Source organism: Carettochelys insculpta, chromosome 13, assembly GCF_033958435.1.
Source record: "Carettochelys insculpta isolate YL-2023 chromosome 13, ASM3395843v1, whole genome shotgun sequence".
In the NCBI taxonomy this organism is placed as follows: domain Eukaryota; kingdom Metazoa; phylum Chordata; order Testudines; family Carettochelyidae; genus Carettochelys; species Carettochelys insculpta.
Genome location: NC_134149.1, coordinates 20,461,292 through 20,474,581, shown reverse-complemented (window position 1 = coordinate 20,474,581; position 13,290 = coordinate 20,461,292).

Here is a 13,290-nt window from a genome sequence, read left to right as displayed (position 1 = left end):
AATCTGAGCAATCAGCTGTTCCCTTCTTCTCATGTTAGTTCAATATTTTTCATTTATAAAAACTCTGGATTTCGATCCTCTCACTTGAACTTATGTTGTGATTTAATACTTAGTCCTGCCATGAGTGCAGGGGATAGGACTAGATGACCTGTTATCATCCTTTTCAGTCCCAATTTGAAACTGTCTTCTGCCATTGAGGCTGACAATCTGATCGCACAGGAGATTGGAAAATATGACCTGGGGCAAGTATAGAACCCTTTTTCATCTTGTAGGTGTATATTAGTGGTTTAAGATATGTGGGCTCTGTCTACACTTAAGAAATCTTCAAAATGGCCATGCTAATGGCCAAATGGAAGAATACTAATGAGGTGCTGAAATGGATATTCAGCACTTCATTAGGATGCTGCCAGCCATGGCACTTTAAAAGTGCTGTGTTTTGCTCATGTGTGGCTCATCTGCAGGAGATCCTTTTCAAAAGGACCCTGCAAACATCAACTCCCCTTATTCCTATTCAGGGCCTCATTAATATTCTTTGATTTGGACATTAGCATGGCCATTTCGAAGTTTTTCTGAGTGTAGACACAGCCATGATGTCTAAACCTTTCTGACTTTGGTTATATCCCAAAATGAGAATTTTAGAAACAAACCTTTATTAGCCTTAAACGTTGGATTACTGGTACACCTCACTGTCCTAGACACATCCATTAGATGGTCTGAAGAAGTGGGTCTATCCCACAAAAGCTCACCTAATAAACTATTTTGCTAGTCTTTAAAGTGCTACTTGACTGCTTTTTGTTTTGATAGTGTATAGACTAGCATGGCTTACTCTGTTACCATTAGAAGTGGGTATGGCAAATGCATGCAGTATAATTTTTTCTGGGCACAGGGGTAAGTTATGTAATTAGTCTTGTGCTTTTAGCTTTTGGGGGGTTTCTGGTAAAGAGACACCATGACTGACCACACCGATCAAAATAAATACACTATTTAAAACAAAAGAAACTTTGTACATTGCTGGGGCTAGATGCTTAGAGAACAGGAGATGAATATTGATTCTTTCTAAGAGTGCCTCCTCGAACTGGAGTACAGACGAATAGGCCTACCTTTATTTTGTTTTACAAGAGTACAGTATACAGTACCCTCACACAGTGAAGCTACAGCCGGTTTCCAAACTTTAAGCATGTAGAGGAAAGTAAATAGGGCCCGTAGGAGGACTTTCTTAATACCTCCCTTGTCTTAGATGCCTGGTCAAGGGTTCGCTTTCCTTGGACAAGTCTCTCTTCTGCAACGTGGAAAAATATGAACAAATTCCCCTTTCCCCCGCTGTGGTGGTGTAGCTCCCCTTTTGCAAAAGGAAATGTTGACGTACCCGGGACCGTGTCATTCTGCTTTGGCGAACTGAACCACAGCTAGCGGACCCAAACTGCTGCTTTGTCACTGGGGAAAGCAAATAGAACTGCGGCGGCCGCTGCCGCCCCGAGGACTGCGGATTATAGCGCTCGGGCAAAGGGGTGACTGCGGTTGTCCTTCATGCGCGCACCGCCCCGCACCTTTGCTCGCGTGGTTGGGTAGCGATCCTAGGAAGCACCCCGTCCCATTTTGCCTTGTGAGGCTCCGGGGGCGTGTCCTGTAGTCTATCCCTCGTCACGTGACGGGTGGCTGACCTCTGTCACGTGGCTTTCGGAGCAGACGGCGCAGCGTGGCTGGCGACTGTAGGGGGCGGGGCTATCAGGGAGTGGGGGCCCCTACGGTCGGGGGCGGGGCTTGCGAGTGAGGTGTCTAGAGCTGCTGCCGCTGGCGCGCAGAAAGAGCTGGCGGAGCATTGTGGCCGTGCGGGTGAGTGCGTGTGAGTGCGTGTGTGTCCCGTCCGCGCTCGGGGGTAGGGAGTCGCTCCGGCACCTTGACAACCTGGTCACTGCGCGTATCTTCCTCCGCTGTCTGCCTTGGTCCCTGCGGCCTCAGTCCGCGCCCTGCCCCGACCGACGTTTGGGGGTTGAGGGAAGCGGTGAGAGTGGGTAGCCCTTTCCTCCGGCCCAGCAGCGCGGCCTCAGATGGGTCGATGAGCCGCTGATGGTACGGACCAGAACCTCGCACAGATCGCCGTGGTGGGGAGGGGAACGGTTTGCCCACCCCCTCAAAAACTATGTGTCTGTGGGGAGGTCGGTGGAGAATGCATGAGTCCTGCGGGTAATCCCTACAGGAAAAGCCTCCCTCCTCGCACCCCTCTTGTGACCAGACGATGCTTGCAGCTTTCTTGTAGCTGTTTGTCGTAGGATACTAGACAGCGTGGGCAAAGTAGTAACTTTTTATTATTTCCCTTAGTGTGAAAGGCCAACTTTCCAAGGTACTCAAAGCTGAAAGAAGGGTGGTGGCTGAAGGAGAGCTCCTCCTAACCTAGAAAGCTTGCTTTCTGTGACTGAAGTTTGTCCAATAAAAAAGTATTACCTCATCCATCTGGTTTTTCAGGATAACCCTGGTCATTTTCAGGGAACAATGTGGTGATTAAAAGGCTACTGTTGGCTTAATAACCTGCTGCAATGAGGTCTGAGTCCTCACTTTTATTGACAATGCTTTCGATTATTAAAGAACAAATAAAATCCACACATTTCTTATGCTGCTTAGAATGGTGTGTGTTTTTTCTTGTTTTCATTTTTCCCCAGTTTAAATAGCAAAAGGCAAGCAATTTAATTTCACTTCTCTCATCAGTTTCAAGTTTTTGGGTTTCCTAGCTGGTTGCAGAAGCTTGTTTTAAAAACTGCATGAATTGGAATTTCCCTCCCTAAAACCGTTGTGACACTAGTGCTGGTGTTAGGCAATTTTTGTTATAAGTTTAAACCCAAATTTAAGTTGAATCTTTCTTTTATGTTTGTACATCTATATCTCAGAGTATGTGTTCACTTTATACGTAGTGCAAATGTTGTTGAGGTCAGCTCAACCCTTAGTGAGAAAATCAGTGCAAGATATGCAACTCCAGTGATGTGAATAGTGTAGCTGGAGTCAATGTACCTTGTACTTTTTTTTTTGTACCATCCCCATAATGGGAATCTTGTCAACTTCTCTTACTCCTCTTGACTGTGGGGAGTACGTTTTTATGCTCTTCTAGACCATATTAATTTAGTATTTAAGGTATTTAGAGATAAATGAATGCATTTTGTTCTTATGGGTGGTTGGCTGGTGGTCCATGGAAAAGTTTGTGTTGCATGAAGTGCAAACAACTGATTTAGAGAGTCCTTACTACACGAGCAAAACTGAGCTCTGGAAAAGCAATCTCCAGAGTGTCAATTTTTCAGAAAGTGTAGACAAGCCCTCAGTCATTTCCTGAGTGTTAGAGAGATAAGGTCAGTGAGGTAGTATCTTTTATCAGACCAACTTCTGGTTGTGATAGTGATTGTTGCCTTACTACCTTGTGTACTCTATAGACAGGTGTATACTGAACCCTAAAGGGTGTTGCCTGGTTGTTTGCTTTGCTTTGCTCCTGTACTAATTTGTTTATTTTAGGGAGAGTGTCTCTATCAGGTACTGTTGCTTAATTGGAAAAATATCCGCATAAATTCTATTACTGCAGGCACAGTTGATGCTAAGTGGTTAACTGATGTTTAAGCAGAAGAGGGTGATGACTGGCTTTTGTGTTTGGAAATATGGAGATATACACATCATAGAACTGGAAGGGACCTTGAGAGGTCATAGAGTACAGTCTCCTGCCCCCTTGGCAGGGCCAAGCACCATAACTTTTCATCATCAGATTTCAAAGTGAATTTTACAAGAGTGATTGGTATTATTATCCCATTTGGGGGGGCGGGCTATAGCTGGTGGCATAACTTCTGTCTTGTCTAAGCAAAAATCTTTTTAATTTAAATATAACTGCATTTCTACATAATAAGGTTGCTGGATTGTCACTCTACCACTCTAGAATGAGTGAATGTGAAGCAGTGGAAGCCGCTACAAACTGGATTGACAGCTCTTTTTGATTAGAATATCACCAGGTTGGATATCAGTTGGAGTCTCAGTCAGCACCCCTACCCCTTTCCCAAAAAAACAAACAACCCCCTCCCCTCAGTTTACATTCTAATGTGAGTTTCTTAGAATAGGAAGAATAAGCTAAAATAATGGGTGGCGAGGAAGTGAGTCATCAGGCTGTTGCAAAGATATACAGAAGGACTTATGAGAAGGCTGAGGGAAGACTTCTTGTCTTTCTATTTTATTTTCATATTGTTCATCATAGTAATATTTATGCACCTCACAGTAGTGTGTCAAGCAAAAAGACTGACACATTTCTTAAGTACTTTTTCTACTTTCTGTATTTCTTTCTTTTATCTTTTTATAGATGTAAGCCTCCTCAGAGAGAAACTTCTAATGTACTAAAAATCCTTTGTTTTGTCCATTTTGGCTGAGCACCAACTCAACTGGTGTCTGCTGCCTCCCTCACTATTTCCTTCCATCTTTCCTGTCCAGTTGGGAGAGGCTTGGTTTCTGTACACTAGCTCTGCACCAATCTGCTATATCATCTATCCATTCTCTATGGGGTCTTCCTGTCCTATTTGTACTGTCCAGTGTGCTGAATACCAGCGTCTTAACTTTTTCTTTGTTGTTCTCCAGCCGTATGCACACTATCAATCACTTTCTACTCATTACTTTGATTAAATGCACAAGGGAAGAACAGACCTTTTGCCCCTGCTGCAAGTGGTGAATAGGCAAATAATGTCATTTACTGTTCTCTCATTTTTATTTACACTTGGATAATGCATTATGCTTTGTTCTTGTTAGTCTTTTGGACACTAATCTAAAAAAAACAAGGAGCCCCTTTTGTCTTACGTCAATTATCTGGATATATTACAGTATTTAAGATGCATTCTATCCCTTACTGTTTAGAATGGTGCAGTTTGGGCTATAATCATGTTCTCCAAAACCCTTTGATTTTATTCCTGTTGTCAGCAGTCGTTGCTAGGAAGAACAGAATCAAGACAGAGGATTTACTGTTAATTTATCTCAAGTTTCTTTCTAAGGCCTAGTTTGAACTAAAAGAAGAATGTTTGCCCTTTATTCTTCCTAATGCACAGCTAGAAGCCCTGAATGTTTTTTTATAATTTGTATAAATCAGCCATGATGAGTTTATAACTGGATTATTCAGTATTGAATTGAAGCAGTGTGAAACAGAATGAGTTGAAATTCTCACAAAGATTAGATATATTTAGGATGTGCCGCTATTCCTGGTATATCTAGTTACGTTACTCTATAGGTAAGAACAGTACATGTAATTATTTGCCAGTAAAGACCAAAAAGTTCACATAGTTTAGCCTCACCAACAAACTCTCCTAAAACTTTCCCACCATACCACTCAAAAAACTCCACTTCTATAGCTTTACAAACAAATGCATTAACTATCAGATATAATGAATTGCAATATATCTAGTCACTTGGTCCTAACATTTAACATATAACATTTGCCTGTTATAAGCCTGATCATAGAGCTTGTGTCCTACATCCCATTAGGCCGTGGGTGTCCAACCTTTTGGCTTGCCTGGGCCGCATTGAGTGAAGAGGAATTGTCTTGGGCCGCATATAAAATATATAATATAGTTAATGTATATAAATCACATAATAATATTAAAAGTTTACCATCGTGTGGGGCCACATTACTAGCTGTCCAGGGCCGCATGCGGCCCGCGGGCCGTGGGTTGGACACGCCTGCATTAGGCTAACCTTTGCCTGCCTTGTATCTTTGTGGATTGTAATGTAGATGAAACAGGGTCCATATTTCTTTTTTATACAATTCATAGCATGTGAAAACTGGATTTATAAATCAGTGAATCCTCATTTATACCGCTATTTGGTCTTCTGCTGTTGCAGAGCTGGCTTGTTCCCAGTACTGCACTGATTTCATTGATGGTATTGGTATACAAACAACGAAGAAGACTAATGGGAGGATAAAAACAGTCTGAGAAAGGTGTGAAGTGAAGAATATAACTAAAAGCTGTCAGGTACCTTAGAAAATCCCACTTGAGACCAAGCTTGTGTATCAGATGGTGATGCTTTTTGACTTTCTTCCAGCATGGCAGAGGTGGTTTCTTTCATCCTATTTGTGTTTTTGCTTAAATTTAATGGTAGAAACTGCCTGCCTTAAAGTGACAACACAAGAGGCCAGTTGCAGCCAACGAAAGGCAAAGCTGATACAGGAACCAAAAGTTCTGTCTGGCTTCCCTTTAGGATAGCCATTGGCTCACCTTGCCCTGCCCCCATTGTATGCATGCTGGCTACTTTGCAAGTGAGCGGCTCTCTGTCAATCCCAGCCAGCTGCCACTGAAATAATGCAACTAAATTCAGTTGGTTTAAAGTCAGGATCCCTCCCGCCACCCTGCCATCCATTAACCCAATTAAATTTAGTTCTCTTGTTTCGGCGGCAGCAGGGTAGACAGCTGCAGAGGAGTCAGTGGATTGCTGACGCCTGCACGTTTTCTCTTGAAACCCCTATTTGCACTTTGCAGACCCTGAGGTCCTGCAGAACAACATTGGGTCAACACTGTTATAGGTAGCCTGAAGTCCTTCTGATTGTATCAATAAGACCATTTTGTAGTTTGACCCACTGTAGCCTTGATGCAGGGGATAATGCTTCAGCATATGTGCCACAAAGTAGAATTACTTGCCAGATTTATCCCACCTCACAAATGTCTCAATGATTGGGAACTTAAGATGAAAGTCTGTTTGTGCTACAAATGTCTGTCCATTTTCTGAGTTGCTGTTCAAAGGAGTTAATGTGCGGCACTGGTCCCACAGAGGCCAACTTTGACATTCATGGAATGCTGCAAGGCTTATCTGTTTACAAAGGCATTTATTAATGGAACTGATGTCCCTTTGGTCAAATAGGTATCATAGTGATACGGTAAACTGACCTACTTTTGTTGTGTAGGTCAGACCTTAGTTGTTTTATGGATTAGCAGTTATTTAATGCTTATGTTTTTATGGTTGTTTGAATGCACCTGTAGATTGGTAAATCATATTAATCCAAAGGGAAAATATAATATAAGCCAGAGGAGTTGTGAAAACCTCCTGTGTGGACTTCTTAATTCATTAGAATCGTCCCTGCCTATAGTTCAAAATGCACCAGGATGCTTCTTAAAAATTAATGATCAGTAATGTTGCATCTTATAGCTGGTGGAATATTTCTTTCCATATGGGTCTTAAGTTATGGGTGGAACAATTAAATAAACAATGCTATAGTAATTGACAGAATTGGGAATCAGGAAATGAAAAGGTCAAATACTGGTTCCCTCACTCTGAACTCTGTCACTTTGGACAAGTCGTTTTACTTTGTCTGCACATATAAAATGGAGGTAAGATGTATCTTCAGTACAGGAGTAATTATTATTTGTGCTAGCCAAGTTGTATAATATAATTAGCATGTCATATAGTATTTAATGGAGATTTTGCGATTATGAAGTTCTTCAGCTTTAACCAAACATTTCTCTCCTTAGAAGTAGTATCAAGTATAGGATTTTCTGACTAATTAAGATGTGAATTGGTTTGGTTTTGGTTTTTGGCCATCTGTGAAGGAGAGGATAGCGATATCATACCCTATCCAAGGATCTCTCTGACATTGTGCCTGTTATAAATGGGTTCTTAACATAAGAACCTTTTCAATTTCATGACATCCCAAGTTTCTACGTAAAAGAATAAGTAAGTTGTCTTTCTCTCTTGTCACTCTGCTGAAATGAGACCATGGGCTGCGAGTAGAAACTGCAAAGCTTCCTAAGCTCTTGTTTATCTTGCTGTTCTTAAGCATGATCCCATGTGATCAGAATATTTGCTATCTAAACTGGCAGCATCTTCTGTCTGCCTTAATTTGGATTGTATACCAAGAAACCTTTTTCTGAAAAGTATGTTTTCTCCTGATAAAGGAATCACAGTTTAGCAGGGTACAACATAACTGAAAGATATATCCACCCAGTCATTAAGTAATTGCTTTTCTTGATCTTGGTTACCAGACATAGAGAAGAGGAAAAAGTAAAATTAACTGCTTTCAAAGGTGATTCTTTCCCTCTCGTTTTGTGCACATTTCTTGCAGAAGGTGTGAGGTTGCAAAAAGATACCCTCTACTTCTATTGGATACCTACTTGAAAAAAATATCATTGGTCTTGTCAAAAATAAGAGATCTCAACTGACAGTTCCAAAAAGATTCATCCAGTTCAAAACTGTGTTGTCCAGGAACCAGCAGATCTTGGTTTGTGTGCACATCCCTCTTTAAAACAATTTACTGTTTTTAATTAAAAATAATTTTATCAAGGTTCTGATAACTTTTATTTGGTAAGCAGAATTAGCAAATAGTTAGAGCACTGTACTGAGTTGAGAACTATAGGTGGAATTTCTTTAATCCAAAACTCTCCCATCTGGCAACATCTGTAATCCGGTATGATTTTTAGCTAGCCAGTTTCCCGCAGTCCCATAAAGTTTGTTTACAGCCACTAGTCCAGGATCTCAGTGTTGTGGCTGTTGTTTAGCTCTAATTTACCCCAAATGTCTTCTCAGAGCCCAGGAAGCAGTGGATCTGTAGGTAATGCTGCAGGACAGTATTGACCTCCCATGGTCTGGCAATTTTTCTCAGCTGGCACGGGTCCCGAGGATACAGGATGAGAGATGTTCAACCTATACCAGGTTCTAGTTGTTGTTATGCCATATATTGCTGTGCTTCACTTAATATTGTTTCACTTTTCCTAATTGTAAAATGGTGGTACTTCCCTACCTGACAATGGTGTTTTGAGGCTGAGTTAATGTTGTTAATGTGTATGCCTGTGTTTTCAAAAGGGGTCAATGATTTTGTTTTGGTATCGAGAATCTTTGGTTATCAACCTAATTACATCTTGATGGGGCCTAATTTTAAGTATTTGCTCTATGAAGAGCAGACACCTTTTGAAATGTCTCCACATGGCTATCCAAAAAAGTTGACATCCGCAATCACCAGGCATATTTGGATAGTGTTTTTTTTTAAAAGCCTACATTTTTCAAGTGTGAAATACAGTGTTTATCATTAAGCTGAATTACCTTGCATCATTTTGCCTCAGTTACTGGGTGTTTGCACCTAATAGCAAGAGAATGGTGAGGGTTAATGAAGAACGAAAATTCTTGAGCTGCATCTGCATTACAGTGTAAATTTGGTTTTAGAAAGCTGGGTTTTATAAATTCAAATTTGACTATCTTCACCTTCCCACAAAGTCAACTTATTGCTGCCATACTAAATTGCCAGACATTGACTGTTGCAGCAGTGCATTGTGGAAACCTATCCCACAGTTCCCTCAGACCTGTAGCATTCGGGGGATTTTTGCTTTTGCAGTGGGGGAGGAAAAAAGGCCCCGCAAGTGGTTATGGGTGTGTGCTGTTTTCTTCCCACATTGCATTGCCCTCATTCCCTTCCTATGGAAAGAAGGAGAAGTAAGGAATCCCAGGCAAAGGAAATCCAAATAGGCTGGCTTCAGAAGGTTTAGTGTGCCAGGCAGGAGACTGTCATGCTGCCCTGGGATCACCCAGCTGCCTGTACCATCTCAGCTGGCGCTCCAGCCGCTTTTCACCACCCTTGAGACCAGAAACATCCTCCCTGAAAATATACAGGAACAGATTACTGCTTGAGGAAAGAGTAGGATATTAGAGAGTGCATGCCATAACAACTAAAGCCAACTCCCTTAGGCAGGGGAAAAAAGACAATTTGTGGTGCAGGATTTTTGGTTTCCCTCTTTGCTACACAGATGTGTCCAACACAGGGCACGGAGCTCAACAAATTTCCATGTTCGAATGACTCGTTGCTCTGGGGTCGCCCAGGTGTCTGCAATCTCAACTGGCCCTCTAGCTGCTTCCCTGCCCCCCTTGAAAGCACCCATGCCTGGGCAGAATGATATGGCTTCTACCTGATATGCCTAGAGTGCTAGTTGTCTTGGGATTGCCGTACCGCCCTGGAGAATCACCCCAGTGACTGTCCTCTCAGCTGGCCCTCTAGCCACCTTCCCGTGCTTGAAAGTACCCCTGTGCCTGAAAATGTTACAGGAACAGATTACAGCTTGTGATGCCTGCCCCCCATGTTCTATAAGGGGTGTCATAAGGTGTTTGGGGGGGATGAATTGGTTGAAGAACCAGTTGAAATGGTCCCTTCACTGTGTTGCTCTGGTGGGGGTTGGGCGGCCAGCTCCAATTGCCTGTGACTGTGGGGGCTGTCCCCCCATATTCGAAAAGTGTGTCATGAGGGTGCCAGATATTGCAAGCTGTAATCTGTTACTGGTCAACACCCAGCTCCCAAAATCTTTGCTTCAGGGGAGACTTCCACCCGGTGACAGCAAACCTCTGAAAATCTTTCCCCTCTTTGGAGCCCTCACCACATGCAAGCCAGGACATGGTGGTGTCTGGCAGCATGATCTGCACAGTGCCACAGGCACGTGTGTTTATTGGGTCGGTCACTATCCACATGGTGTGGTTGGGCGTGGGATAGACCCTGACTGCATGGCACCTGGGTGGGGTGGGGACTAACCCTGTACAAATGTGAACCGCAGAGAAGAAGTTTCTTGGCCTCTCATATAAGCATGACCCCCACAGCCTAGCCGCCACAGGCTTCCTTGTGCTGAATTCAAGTGTGTGGGCTTCCTGTTACATAATTTGTGTGCTCCTGTAGAGCAGTGGAGATGAAAGCAGTGGACAACCATTGAGCTTTGTGGGACACATACAGGACATTCCTGGAGGCTAATAAAGTTGATTTAAAGATGTGGTATTTCCACACTACCCTTAATTCAAACTTGACATTACATTGACTTGCTTTGTGGGTGTAATATCGACCTTAGTGCTCCCTAAAATTAACCTAATGGTATTCACAGTGAAGACAGTGACACTGTAAAATTGAGGTAACTGCCTTAAAATTGACTTCATCATGGAGCGTAGACATATCCTTACAGACAAGACTGGCTGCACTGTGTCATGGTAAAGCCACAACCTGATTTGCTGCTAATGAGTAAGAAGGAACAGGTTGTGTGCTTCAGGGTGCCCATGTGCAGTGCTCCACCCATAGCTGAAGTATGCAAGTGGTGGCACAACATGCATGTACAGCTATGATAGGTGGTAGTGGAGTAGTTAGAGCATTTGACTGGGAAGGTAGGACCTGGATATACCGTGCAGGGGACTCCACCAGGTATGTGTTACAGCTCTGATGAAATCACTACATGAAAGTGGAGCAGAGGGTATGGCTTTAAGCCAAGGATGGCCAATAATCTTTTATGGTAATTTCTGGTAAGTGGTCAAGAACCGCACTTTTGTATGGAGGTGATGTGGGGTCTGGGATTGAAGTTGGATGCAGAAGGGAGCTCAGGCTAATGGACTGCAGTGCAGGAGAGGATGTGGGGTTTGAGAGGGTGTTTGGATAAAGAAGAAGGTTGTGACCTGTGACAGCATGTTGGGATGCTGGGACTGAGAGGGGGTATGAGTGCAGGAGAGGATTCTGTCCTGGAGGAGGGTTTGGTGGAGAGTTCAGAGTCTGGGTGGGAGTTGGGGTGCAGGAGGATTGGCGTGTCAGAGGGGGGCTATAGCTGAGAGCTATTTACCTAAACAGCTCCTGGCCAACAGCACTTTAAGGCTATGTCTACTCTAGAGCATAAAGTTGCTTTTAAAGCATTTAGCTTGATTTTTACAATGTGACTATCTTTACTGCAGATCACATTGTCAATTTTAAAGGGAGCTAAGGTCAACTTTCTCACCCCGCCCCCTCAGGCAGCGTAACATGAAGTTCAATTTCTAAAAGTCAAATTAATGCTACTGTGGAAACAGCATTACTTGAAATTGATTTTAGTGGCCTCCAGAGGTATCGCACAATGCCCCAAATGTGTCTGTTCTGGCCACTTTCACCTCCACTGCTCTCCAGGGCTATGTCTACACTAGCCCCAAACTTCGAAATGGCCACGCAAATGGCCATTTCGAAGTTTACTAATGAAGCGCTGAAATACATATTCAGCACTTCATTAGCATGCAGGCGGCTGTGGCACTTCGAAGTCCCCTTATTCCCATCAGCTCATGGGAATAAGGGGACTTCAAAGTAGGCGGGATCCTTTCAAAAAGGAGCCCCGTTTGGACGAGCCGCGCAGCGGCGAGCCTCGTCAATTTCGAAGTGCAGCAGCTGCCTGCATGCTAATGAAGCGCTGAATATGTATTTCAGCACTTCATTAGTAAACTTCGAAATGGCCATTTGCGTGGCCATTTCGAAGTTTGGGTCTAGTGTAGACACGGCCCAGGTGTGCAAGAAGAAGGTAACAAGAAGCCCAGCAATTTGAATTCATTTTCTTTCTGGCCACTATGGCAATTGAATCTAACCATGACTTCTCAGGGTCACGAAAGAGCTCAAGCCATCAGGAGAGTTAGGATCTTGTTTCCGTGTGGGTCGATGAATCTGTATTGAGTAAACACCAGGAGCACTCAGCAGTGCCAGGTGAAAATCAAGGTTTCTCCCCTACCACCACCACATGGCTGCCAGCCTGTGCACACCATGCCTGCCTGCATACCCTGTCCTGCATGGGGTTTCAGCACTTGAGATGGCTGCTTCTCTGCTCAGGAGTTAGCAGGAGAGGCCAAGAAACTTGTTTTCTCTGCTTCACATTTAACGGGGCTTCTCCATCCAAGCTCCCAGACAGCAGTTATATTTTTAAGCAGTCACTGCTGGGATTGTGCTTCATTGTCCCATTTTAAATAAATGACTCTTAAAAAATAACCTTTTGAGCCTGGCTCAAAAATCATTGGGATGGCAGCTGAATGTGACTGGGGTACATAGGGAGTACATAGGCAGGAATGGAGCTTGTTTGTGGGTTTTTTGTTTGTTTGTTTGATTTAAAAAAGAACAATAACCTTGTTACAAAATGAGTTCTGGGAGCATCCAGCAGACTAAATCATTTCAACACATTGCCCAACCTTTGTACGGGGCAGCCCCCTCCTCCAAGACACCATGTGGCTGGTGGGCTAGCTCCCTCTCCCACAGGACATGATGGATGGGCTGTGCAGACCATGCCTGCGGACCAGTGCCATGTCCTGTTCTGGGTGGGGCTTCACTGCTTGAGAGGGCTTACTCATTGGGATGGAAGCAGAATGTGATGGCGGGGTGGCATATCATGTGCTCAGGGGAGGATTTCCTATGATGGAATGGAGCTTGTGGGTGCTTGCTCTCCCTTACCTCTCATACACAGGCAGTTGCTAGGGCTAGGGCTTCTTTACCAGAAGAGGCAAGGGAAATCCCTTCATTCTTTCCTCACCTCTTCTTTCTTCTAATGCTTCCTTAACATCCCTTCT